Raw genomic sequence first — 11,790 nt, 5'->3', positions numbered from 1 at the left:
TGTGCGCAAAGCCAAGTGGGAAAGCGCAGAACCTGCTTGGGGAAGGTTAAGTGACCCCAAAAGACTGGAGTCAAAGGGGCAGAGGTAAGGGTCAAGCAAGTGGAGGGGCTGGAGAGGGGAAAGGCCTTGGACAGGAGGGCTGGAGTCCCGTCCAGGGAGTTTGGAGAGTCAGGTCCAGGAGTCTGAATTTCACTCTGAGCCCTAGGAAGCTGCTGACCAAGGTTTCAGGGGAGCTGGACGGGTGGGTCCACACAGGGTCAGCTGGTGCCGGGAATCAGGGGGATAGGGGTTGATGGTTTTAAAGGCTGAGGTCTTGAAACAGGACCATGGCAGCTGGGCTGGAGACAGTGGTAGAATGACCCAGATTCAGCACTTGCTTGCTTGGACATGGGGCCCAGAGCAAAGGGAGAAGGGAAGTCACAAAGCACACAAAAGCGTTACTAGGTGTTTACTGTCTGCAGATCCTTGGACAGCACCTCGGCGCCCTCCTTGTAAGGCAGAGCTGTGACCCCAAAGTGCCCAGGTGCACAGAGGCCTCACAAAGTTTTACAACTCTGCGTGAGGCAGGAAGGTCATAAACTCATTACCGTGGTGACTGTGTGTTTACAGCCCGTTTACTCTGTGTAATCTGCAGGTGAACTCTCATGACACTGAGGCTTCAGAGAGTCATCCCCCTTGGTGTTTAACTGGACTGTGAATTTCAGGACTGCAGATAAGAGCGCACCAGTGAGAATCAGCATTGCTTCCTCTTTTCTGCTCACCCAGCATGTTGGTCCTGGAGAATGGCCAGCTTGTGGGATGGGGTGGGGAGCTTCAGAATGCAGGTGTGGGGGCATATGCACGTATGTGCAGTGTGTGGAAGCACATGCAAGACAGGAGGACTGAGGAGGAAGGATGGTGGCACAGGGAAAAGGGACTCCACCTACATATACTAAGTACCAGAATGTTCCAGAATGAGACAGGCCCTCTGACCGTGCCCCCCAGGACATCAAAGCTTTAAAGTTAGCAGTTTCTCCACAACCCTCCTAACAGGTCCCCAATCACTGGGTGGTCAGTGATGTCCATGGTCAAAATATTTAGATCTGTGCTTTCATTCTAGGCTTGTAGAGAATGGCAATGAATCCCAAATGGAAAGTGAGATGCTCCATGTATTTCACCTGGGTGATGATGGTGGGGATCACAGTGTTGGTTTTGACTTGTAGCTGGTTGTAAATTTTGGCCCTGGCCTCAGTGCTACTGTCTGGGCCTTGCTGGAGGCCATGGGCAGTTACAGTGAAGGGCCAGGTCTCTAGGGTCTCTAGTCTCTGAAACCCCGGGGCGGGATCTCAGCTCCACCACCTAGTAAGTGCAGGCCTCTGGCAAATTGCTTTGTCTCTCTGTGTCTTCATTTGTAAAATGGGAATAATAGCATTTCCCTTCACAGGGTGGTTTTAGGGGATTACAGAAGATTTGTTGTGAACCGCTTAGCACCATCTTTGGCATAGAGTAAATGCTTAGTAAATACATTTCCTCTCATTTTTGCCCATTTTCCCCTTTGCTTCAGCCCATTTGGGAAATTCAGTCCCCAGAATTTCCCAAATGTTTTCTTTCCCCGGGTCTGTGTGACGAGTATAGTTTAACTTACTTTTGCTTGCTCATCTGTTTTACTTTCTTATTTACCAAGTGTTCTCTCCCTGCCTCTGTGAATGAACACAGCTCTGTCCTGGGAAAGGCCTTCTGAGCATGCGTACTCAGGTGGGCTTCCCCTCCCCTCATTTCCTTCCCATGTGTTTGTTAGTTTAAATTGTCAATCTGACTCTTGTGATGGAGCATGAGTTCTGAGAAGGAAGGGACTCATCTGTGATGGCCTCTGGTGGAGCCACCAGGCCCAGGGCTGTGCTGCACACAATATATATTTGTTGGCTGAATGAATAAAAAAAAATTGTTGCTCTGTTCGTACAGAGCCCTGAGTGCATTGCAGAGAAGGACGTTCGTAAAGGTTTCCATGGGCCAAAGGTGGGCTTCCAATGGCATGTTCTTTTCTTTCTAAAAGGCATATTCATATTTCTATTTCGTTTCTGGAGAGGAAGTCTACTTTGTCCTTACATAGCCTTTTCTCTGCTTGGGCAACATTCTCTTGGTCCCTGGAAATAACGAATTTAATGGATTCAAAGATGCTGGAGATGCTTTGCCTTCTGTTCATTCATGAATGGGAGCTGAGGTTCTTTCATCTGAAAAATTTTTCCATCTGAATTATTCTTTTTGCCTATTAAGATATCCAGTGACGCTCTGCCCTCCTTATCTCTAAAAGAAATCTTCCTGTCATCTTCATCTGACAGCTACAGCCACGTGACACGGTCAAACAGTAACTTGGTGCATCGATTAGTGCTTGCGCCGTGGAAGTAGAACAGGGCACACCTCTGGGAGGCGAAAGGCTTGGTGACAGGGCAACATGGCGGCAGGATCCCAGGGTCCACGGCCGCTGGTCCTGGGCCTGCTGCTGTGCGTGCTTGGCCCCATTGTGTCCCAGGGTGGGAAGCTGTTGTTGGTCCCCATGGACAGCAGCCACTGGCTGAGCTTGCTTGGGGTCCTCCAGCAGCTGCAGGAGAGGGGACATGACATAGTCGTCACAGCGCCTGAGGCCTCCATGCACATTAAAGAAGGAGCGTTTTACACCTTGAATACGTACCCTGTGCCATACCAAAGGCAGGACCTGGAGGAGACTGTTACCAGTCTTGGGCACAACATTTTTGAGAACGAGCATTTCCTGTGGCGTGTGGTCAAAACATACAAGAGAATCAAAAAGGACTCTGCTCTCCTCCTGTCCGCCTGCTCCTATTTACTGCACAACAAGGAGCTGATGGCCTCCCTGGTGGAAAGCCGCTTCGATGTCGTGGTTACAGACCCTTTCCTTCCTTGCGGGCCCATTGTCGCCCAGTACTTGGCTCTGCCTGCTGTGTTCTTCTCAAATGCCCTGCCGTGCGGCCTGGATTTTCAGGGTACCCAGTGTCCCAACCCTCCATCCTATGTGCCCAGGGCTCTGTCCCTGAACTCAGATCGCATGACCTTCCTGCAGATGGTGAAGTACATGCTCATCGCCTTCTCAGAGAACTTGCTGTGCAATGTGGCTTATTCCCCGTATGAACCGCTTGCCTCACAAGTCCTTCAGCGAGATGTGACTGTCCAGGACCTTATGAGCTCTTCATCTATCTGGATTCTCAGAGGTGACTTTGTGAAGGATTACCCCAGGCCCGTGATGCCCAATATGATTTTTGTTGGTGGGATCAACTGCAACAGCCATAATCCACTCTCTCGGGTGTGTATGTGAGTGGGATCTTTACAAGTTTATATTCTTGCAAGTATTTTGGAGAAACGAACTTGCCACAGATAAATGCTGAATGAGCAGGCTGAGACACTCTCAAGTGTTCTCTTTTGTTAATTTCTATCTTGCACGTCTCCTGGGTCTGATTTGTAATTTATATCTGTCTTTGGCATCATCTTCTGGGTTATTTCTTTGTATGGGACACATTGAGACAGTATCATTTGGGCATTTTACTTTGTGTGCTCCAGGAGAGAGTAATCAGTTAAATGCCACAAGGGTTAAATGCTATAAGCACAGAGCGTTGGGACCAGGGTACCTTGCAGAAAACAAATATGTGCTGCTTGCACCTTGCCCTGGGTTAGGTCAGGCACGTGTGATTCCCAGATTGTTGAAATAATTCTTTATTTATGTACATTTATAGATTCTGACAGGGAAATTTGCCTGTATGGTCCAGGTTTAAGCTCCAGTTTTTAGATATTCTGATAGAAAACTGGATCCTGCAGTATCTTGGGTTCTAATAACTAAATAACCAGACAGTCAAGTACTGACACTGGGCATGAGTCACACTCAATACAACAGTTACATGCTAATTTATTTCCCTACAGAATTTACAGTGCGCAAAAAGTAGCATTCACATCCTCTTCCAAATCTCAACACAGGTGACAGAGAATAGCAGAAGCGGCTTCTTCGGATGAGGAGTTGCAAAACGTTCTCTGTAGAAGTGATATTTCAGTGGGTATTCATTTGTTTATTCTTCAACTATTGCTGAAGGATCTGCTGGCATCCCCGGTGCTTTCCAGATGCCAGTCTGACTCCTAATAAGGATCTACCGTCACCCTGGGAGAACGTTGGATCTTCTTCCCAGGGTGTCTCCAGTGTGATTTGTGTTTTAAGTGATCATGAAAATGTCATGACAAGGAGAAACCTCGGGTGACAGGAAGTATACCAAGTGAGAAATCAGGCACTGGGTGGATGCCTCCACTAGACTGCTGCATGACCAGACCCTGTCCTTGGTGCTCTGAGTCCTCCCCTGTTTCATAGAGATCTGGTGGCCCCTGCGGATTCCCTGGCACTAAGATTCTGACCCCAGTGGCCTATTGGACAACTGTGTGGCTGGCGTGGTCTGCGTAAGGAAGAAGGAGGTGTTGATTTTCTGAAGGCAAAATGAGAAAACCTAATGCTATAGAAAACCATTAATGATTCTTGTTAAGATAGAGGAAAAGGAAGAGGTGAAAGATTACCCAACCAACGGGCACATCTCAGATCAAAGGGAAAAAGCTAGTCAGCATGGCCAAGGTGGAGAGGTGTTAAAGAGAAATATTTCTGGCATCATCATGGAGGACCCAAAAGAAAACAATTGTGTTTCACTTCCACTTTGAAATGTTAAACTTTGGAGATGGTTGTGCCTCCTAGAAATTCTATTCAACATAGAAGGGCTTGTCTGTAAGTGTGCATGTGTTGGAGGAGGTCACTGAGAGGGGCTGACCAACAGCCGATACATGAGCTGGACCTGGGCAGTCAGAGGCTCCTCTCTCCACCCCCTGAGTCTCTGTCCTTGGAATGTGTGCTTTACCTGCCGTTCCCACTGTGGGAGCTGTTCCGAGCACTTAGCCTTGAGAGAGAAGGTGTTGCTGGGAATGTCTGGGTAGTATACCTGACTGAGCCCAGCTAAGGCCTCTACATAAGATTAAGATTTGATGGGTGAGTTCGGGGATCTGCTGGTCTTGGGGCCACCCAAGCCAAGCCAAGTCAATTCTCTTGCTTATTAAAGCTGCTACCTATCAAACTGGAGAAGCCCGTCTCTTTCTTCAGTCTCTCCCAGGTTCTGTGCATGGGCAAATTCATAATCCAACACTGAGTTTTTAGAGTATACTCTATGTATTCTAGGTGCAATCTTTTTACCAATTATATGTGAAGTATTTTTCTCCTGTTTTGTGGGTTTCCTTTTCACTTTTTTAATGGTATCTTTGAAGCACAAAATTTTAAATTTTGATCAACAACAATCTATTCTTTCATCGTTGTGCTCTTGTTGTCATAGGTCAAGACTTTTGCATATGTTTCCTTGTAATATTTTGGTACTTTTGGCTCTTATATTTAGGCCTATCATCAATTTTGGGTTAACTTTTGTGTATGGTATGAGATAAGGATATAGTTGTTTTAAAATTATTTTGCACATGGATAGCCACTTTTTTCAGTGCCATTTGTTGAAAAGACTCTTCTTTCCCCTTTGAATTATCTTGGGGCTCTTGTGGATAATCATTTGACTGTAAATGTGAGGGTTTATTTCTGAACATTCAATTCCAGAAATACAATTGATTTTGCATATTGATCTTGTATCTTGTAACCTTGCTGAAATTGTTTATTTCTTCTAAGTCTTTTTTTTTCAGTGGATTTCTTAGGACCATGTCATCTGCAAATAGAGATACTTGAATTTCCCCTTTACCATCTGGATGAGCTTATCTCTTCTTTTTGCCTGATCCCCTGTGCAGAACCTCCAGTACAACATTGAATAAGTGTAGGAAGGCAGGACATCCTTGTCTTGTCCCTGATCTTAGGGGTAGAGGATTCCAATGTCTCCCCAGTAAACATTCTGGGGAGGTTTTTTTTATAGATGCCAAGAATACTTGATTGAGGAAATGCCCATCTCTTTCTAGTTTGTTGAATGTTCTTATCATACAAGGTGCTGGATTTTGTCCAATACTTTTTGTCTGTTGATATAGATAAATGTATGTTGTTTGTCCTTTAATCTAATGATATGTATGTTACATGAATTATTTCAAGGTTGAAACCAACCTTGTGTTCCTGGGATAATCACTCTTGATCATAGTGTATAATCTCTGTCTGCTGTGGGATTTGGCTTGATACTATTTTGTTAAGGCCTTTAAAACATATATTGACTTATAAGGGGAATAAAGGGCCTTACGATGAGCACACATAATGAGGGTGAGGGGGCACGGGGAAGGCAGCATAGCACAGACAAGACAAGTAGTGTCTCTGCAGCATCTTAATACACTGATGGACAGTGACTGTAATGGGGTATGTGTGGGGGTTTGATAATGGGGGGAATCTAGTAACCACATTGTTGCTCATGTAATGATATATTAATGATACCAAAACAAAAAAAATTAAATTAAAAAAGGTTTATATCAATGGCACCTTAATTACAAAAAAGGAAAAATATTACAATAAATAAAACAGAATTCTAGTAAAAAAAAGATTGGCCTGTAGTTTTAGTTTTTATGAGGCTCTTGTCTGGCCTTGGTATCAGAATATTATTGACATTAAAAATGGCCAGGAGGTACTTGAAAAGATGCTTAACATCACTAATCATCAGGGAAATGCAAATCAAAACCACAATGAGATATAACCTCAAACTTCTTAGGATGGCTGTTACAAGAGACAAGAGATAACAAGTGTTGAAGAAGATGCGGAGAAAAGGGAACCCTTGTGCACTGTTGGTGGGAAAGTAAATTGGTTCAGCTACTGTGGAAAACAGTATGGAGTTTCCTCAAAAAGTTAAAGGTAGAACTACCATATGATCCAACAATCCCACTTCTGAATATATATCCACAGGAAATGAAATCACGCCTCAGAGAGATATCTACACTCCCATGTTCATTGCAGCATTATTCATGATAGCCAAGATATACAAATAATCTATGACATATATATATTTAGTTTTCTCTCCTACCTCCCACAAACATGTTTAAGTTGCACCAAGGCCCAGCTCAGCTATTTTGGCCAGGAGGCCTCTTCTCCCAGGACTGATCACATGCCCATTGTGTCTGCACACACCTACTTTAGGACAGTGACCATGTCTTGGGCATCTTTGTATACTTAGCTAGTGCCTGGCTTGTGGGTGGCAGTCAGTATATTCTCTCTGAGCTGTTTTGAACACTAGGCTACATACTGTTCCCCGACTACCCCCAGTATGCTGTTCTTTGCTGAAGTTGATTCCTCTGCCTAAAATGTGTCCTTCTACAAACAAGTTGTTCTTTTATTCATGTGTCCCTAATGATGTATTCATGTCTTTAGTAGACCATATCTTGTTGCACTTATGTGATTTGTTTATTAAATTTCTCCTAAAGGCAGGGATAGATCTTGTATTCCTGTACAGTTGATTTTTGAACAGCATTGGTTTGAACTGTGCACGTCTCCTTATACATGGATTTTTTTCAATAAAAATATTGGAATAATTTTTAGAGGTTGTTAGCAATTAAAAAAAGATGTTCTTTTTTCTAGATTATGTTATTGTAATACAGTGTATAACACATATACAAAGTGTGTGTTGATAGACTATATATGTTATCAGTAAGGCTTTGGGTCAACAGTAATCTATTAATAATTGAGTTTTTGGGGAGTCAAAATTTATACAAGTATTTTTACTGTGTGGGGGGTCAGTGTCCCTAATCCCTGCATTGTTCAAGGGTCAATTGTACATCCTTTGTACCTAGCATGGTGCCTGTCACATATTTGTGGAGTTGAATAAATACAAAAGTGTCTGTGAGAAATACCATGTTTTTCGATTTTTAGAGACTAGAAAATAGAACACACAGAAAAGTATGAAAAATATATATGCACATTTTATTAAGCTAATATGAAGTGGGTATCCTGCGCCTTATAACAGTCAAGAAATAGCGCCAATATGCAGACATCTGCCCTGGGTACCTGCTCGCTATCACACCCTTCCTACCTACTCCAGCTTCTCTGAAGATTATTTCCTTACTTCTCTGTGGTTTTGCCATCTGGGCATCTCTAAATAACACAGATGAACTTTCCTTGTTTGGGTACTTTATGTAAATATAATCATGTTGTATTAATTTTTTTATCTTGCTTTATCTTGCTGTGTTTGAGAAATGCGTGTTGTGTGTTCTTGCAAGTTACGGTGCATAAGTTTTCAGTTCTGAATAGCAGTCCATCACATGAATACACTGGGATTTCATTCACACATTCTACTGTTTACGGACACTGGGTTGGATCCAGCTTTTGACAATAGTGGACAATGGTACAACGGCCATTTGTTTACATTGCATGGGTGTTGTTAGAGTATATAGCTAGGGGCAGAGCCACTGCGTTGTGGCGTATATATATCTTTGATTAAAAATCATAGTGAGCAACCTTTTCCAAAGTGGTTGTACATGTTTAAATCTTCATCCAACTTGTAGGACAGTTCCTGTTTGCTGACATCCTTGCCTTTGCTTAGCACTGTCAGATTTAAAAGTTTTTGCTGGTTCAGTAAGTGTGCAATGGTATCTCATAATTTTACTCGGTATTTACCTGATCACTGAAGGTATTGTTTAACTATACAACTAACAATGTTGAGGATCTCTTCTTATGTTTATTGGTATATATGTTTTTGCTTATTCAAGTCTCACCCATTGTTGTACTGGGTGGTCTGTCTGCTTGTAAGAGTTACTTACATAATCTGGATATGAGTTCTTTGGTGGTTATCAGGTGTTACAAATACGTTCTCCTGCTCTGTGAGGTGCTGTTTATTTTTGTTTGAGCATAGTACAAAAAACATCTTTGAATATGCTTCATTGTGCCCCTTAGGGGGCTTTCCAGAGGGTCAATGCCAGGAAATGGACTTGCTTGGTCAACCACATTTTAAGTGTCAATAAATATTAATAAGTTATTCTCCCTCCAGCAATGTACATGTGCACCTTTTCTTCATATTCTTGCCCACACTTACTTTCAGACCTTAGGTTCTTGTCAGTCCAATAGGTGAGAAGTATCTCATTTATTTGAATTTGCATTTCTCTTGTTAATGGGTCATTTAAACATCTTCATATGGGTGTGTTTATTTTTATTAAATTGACCAGTGAATAAGAGAGCTGGACTTGACCCCACTCATTCAATAGGATCGATACAACCTATGATCACATTAGCTCTTTGGGCACCCCCATGATATTCTGGACTCAATGAATTTCTTGGAGGACTTTCTGTTGCTTGCAATTTTATTGTCTCAAATATTGGGAAAATCTCAGGGGATATCTGGCTAGGTGCGGCTTGCTGTAGGGATCAAACCATGGCACCAAGATCCATTTTCCATCTCTGTTTCGTGGGTCTGCTCTCCTGGTGATGACTGCCTTCTCAGGGCCTTGATCCCCCAGCAGCAGGAGCTCCAGCCTGAGTCCTTTATGCAGGATTCTGAAGAAAGTTTTCTGCCTTATTGCCTGATTAAGGCACATGTCCACGTCTGCAGTAATCACCGGCCAAAGGCTTGAGAAGTGCCAAAGGGCTGAGGCCTAGGTCACATGCTCTATACCAAAGCTGGGAGTGGGGCCTCACCCCAAGAGCCTGTGAGAGTCCAGGAGGGGTTACTGGGATGAATCATTTCCTAATGGTTTTCCACACTGCACACAATTTACGATGTTTTGTATTTAGATGTCAGATTTTTCATTAATCGTTTATCTTATAAATCCGGTATCATACATAGTTCTCTGTGTCCTATTCAGAGTTTCAGTAAATGTGTGTGGATCCGCCCCTGCGTTCTCTGGCCCTCCTTTGGGCTGTCTGCTGCGAGCACCCCCTAGTGGACATTTCCGTGAACTGCCGTTTACATTTGCCCTGCCTCAATACAGCTGCATTTTTGATTCAAGCTCTCACCTTGTATAAATGACATCTGAACAGGACTCCCTGGGTCCAGGTGGACCCCTTAAATCATTCCCTACTTCTCTGCAAGTGATGTACTTCAGAAACACAAACCTGGCTGCTATGCAACACCTCTTCAGTGACTGCCCCAGCCTTCAGCATGAACACCAGGCGTCTGGTTTGGCATACAAGCTCCGTGTTGACTGTTCCCTAGTTATGGGTTGAATTGTTAGCTCTAACAAAAAAGATGCATTGAAGTCTTAACTCCCAGTACTTCAGGATGTGATGTATTTCAAAGCAGGTCTTTACAGAAGAAAAACCACATTAAAATGAGGTCATTAGGTTGGGCCCTAATCCAATATGACTTGTGTCCTTATAAAAAGGGGAAACTTGGATACGTTGACAGCTGTGCATGGAAGGAAGATAATGTGAAGTCACACAGGGAGAAGACAGCCACGTGACTGAAGGAGCACCGGGGACCGACAGCCAACACCAGGGGCTGGGAAAGGCATAAAAAGACTCTCCCCTCAGGGGTTCAGTGGGAGTGTGGCCCGCCTGACCCCTGACTTGGACTCTGCTCTTCAGAATGTGAGATGTATACATTTCTGTTGTTCTAAGTCCCCCAGTTCTGGACACAGTTACAGCCACCCTAGAGGAAGGGAACAACCCCTCTATCCTTTCAGTCTCCTGCTTCCTGCCCTTGCACACTGTACAAGTCTCCCAGGTCATATTTTTCTCTTACCATTATGAATGCTTCCTGCCATCTCCATGCCTCTATGCAGGGGTTGGCAGGGGACAGCAAAGCGCTTGGGAACAAATTTTAGCGGGGTGATATAATAGGTGAAAAAGCCATAAAAAATGGTTGTCGGTAAAGGTAGTCTCCCTCATGCGGTTCCCCACTCAGCTGTTATAAATGTCCTCTGGAGGAACGGGCTGGGGTCTTTCTACTGTGGTGCAGGAGGGATGCACGGAGGCAAATGGCTCTGCATCAGCGATCAGGAGAGACCTGCTGGCCGGCGGGGTCCAGTGCCCTCCATCGGAGCGGACCTTCCGGTGTCTCTTCCGTGGCTAAGGCACGCTTCCATCCGGTGCTCGGCCGGGCTCGGTTGTGTCCTTGGGGACTCTGAGAACAAGATGCAGTGGGCAGAGGTGTTTGACCTCTATTCCCAGTGGCCGGCATAGTGATGTTCTTTGCACTTCTATGTGCAGTTGCTGCCCTACCTTGGTAACCAGTGCCTGGTACTAGGCTCAATTGTACGGTATAGAGAGCGCAGTTGCCAAGGGCACTCATAATGGCAGGGTGGAAACACAGGGGCTTGTCAGCCCTGTTGTCCCAGGGTGGTGTGACCTCACTATATTTAGGGGTGACTGAGGGGCTGGCCACTTTTTGCCTACATGGGGACAAATCGGATGTGGTCAGTGTCCCTGTGAATGGGAAGGACCTGTGCAGAGGTGAGGGCAGCAGCCTGAGACAGGGTGCTAAGAAGGGCAGGGAAATTCTTCTCTGGATCTCCGCTACCCTCACACTCCCATTTCATCCACTGTTCCTTTCCCCCCTTCCATTTCTGCCTGCTTTTGATTGTTCTGTAGTGCCTTTTGACAGCATGTTAAAAAAACCTTTTGCAAGAATTTATAATCGTATTTGTGGGAGCATTGCTTTGATGGGAGCTATTCCTTTATTACCAGAAGCCAGAAATGCTTCCTTGTGAATTTGAAAATATTTTTTGGTCTTGTTAAAAATCCCAGTGAGATTTTGTTTGGGTTTGCATGAATCTTGTAGTTCAATTTAAGACAAAAATCAAGGGCGTTACAATGTTAAATCTTTCCGTCCTCTTCATTTATTCCATTTAGATTTGTATCTTTAATCAGAGCAGAGAAGGCACCGCCACCATGAC

General features: G+C 44.2%; 1 pseudogene; it reads left to right on the top strand.

Annotated features, from left to right (window-relative positions):
• Positions 1–730: 730 nt before the first annotated feature.
• Positions 731–10,373, top strand: LOC140844915 (UDP-glucuronosyltransferase 1A1 pseudogene; annotated as a pseudogene).
• Positions 10,374–11,790: the final 1,417 nt, after the last annotated feature.

The sequence above is a fragment of the Manis javanica genome, chromosome 12 (genome assembly GCF_040802235.1).
Source record: "Manis javanica isolate MJ-LG chromosome 12, MJ_LKY, whole genome shotgun sequence".
Lineage (NCBI taxonomy): Eukaryota > Metazoa > Chordata > Mammalia > Pholidota > Manidae > Manis > Manis javanica.
Note: the sequence above shows the minus strand (reverse complement) of the source record. Positions and strands in the feature narration are given on the sequence as shown.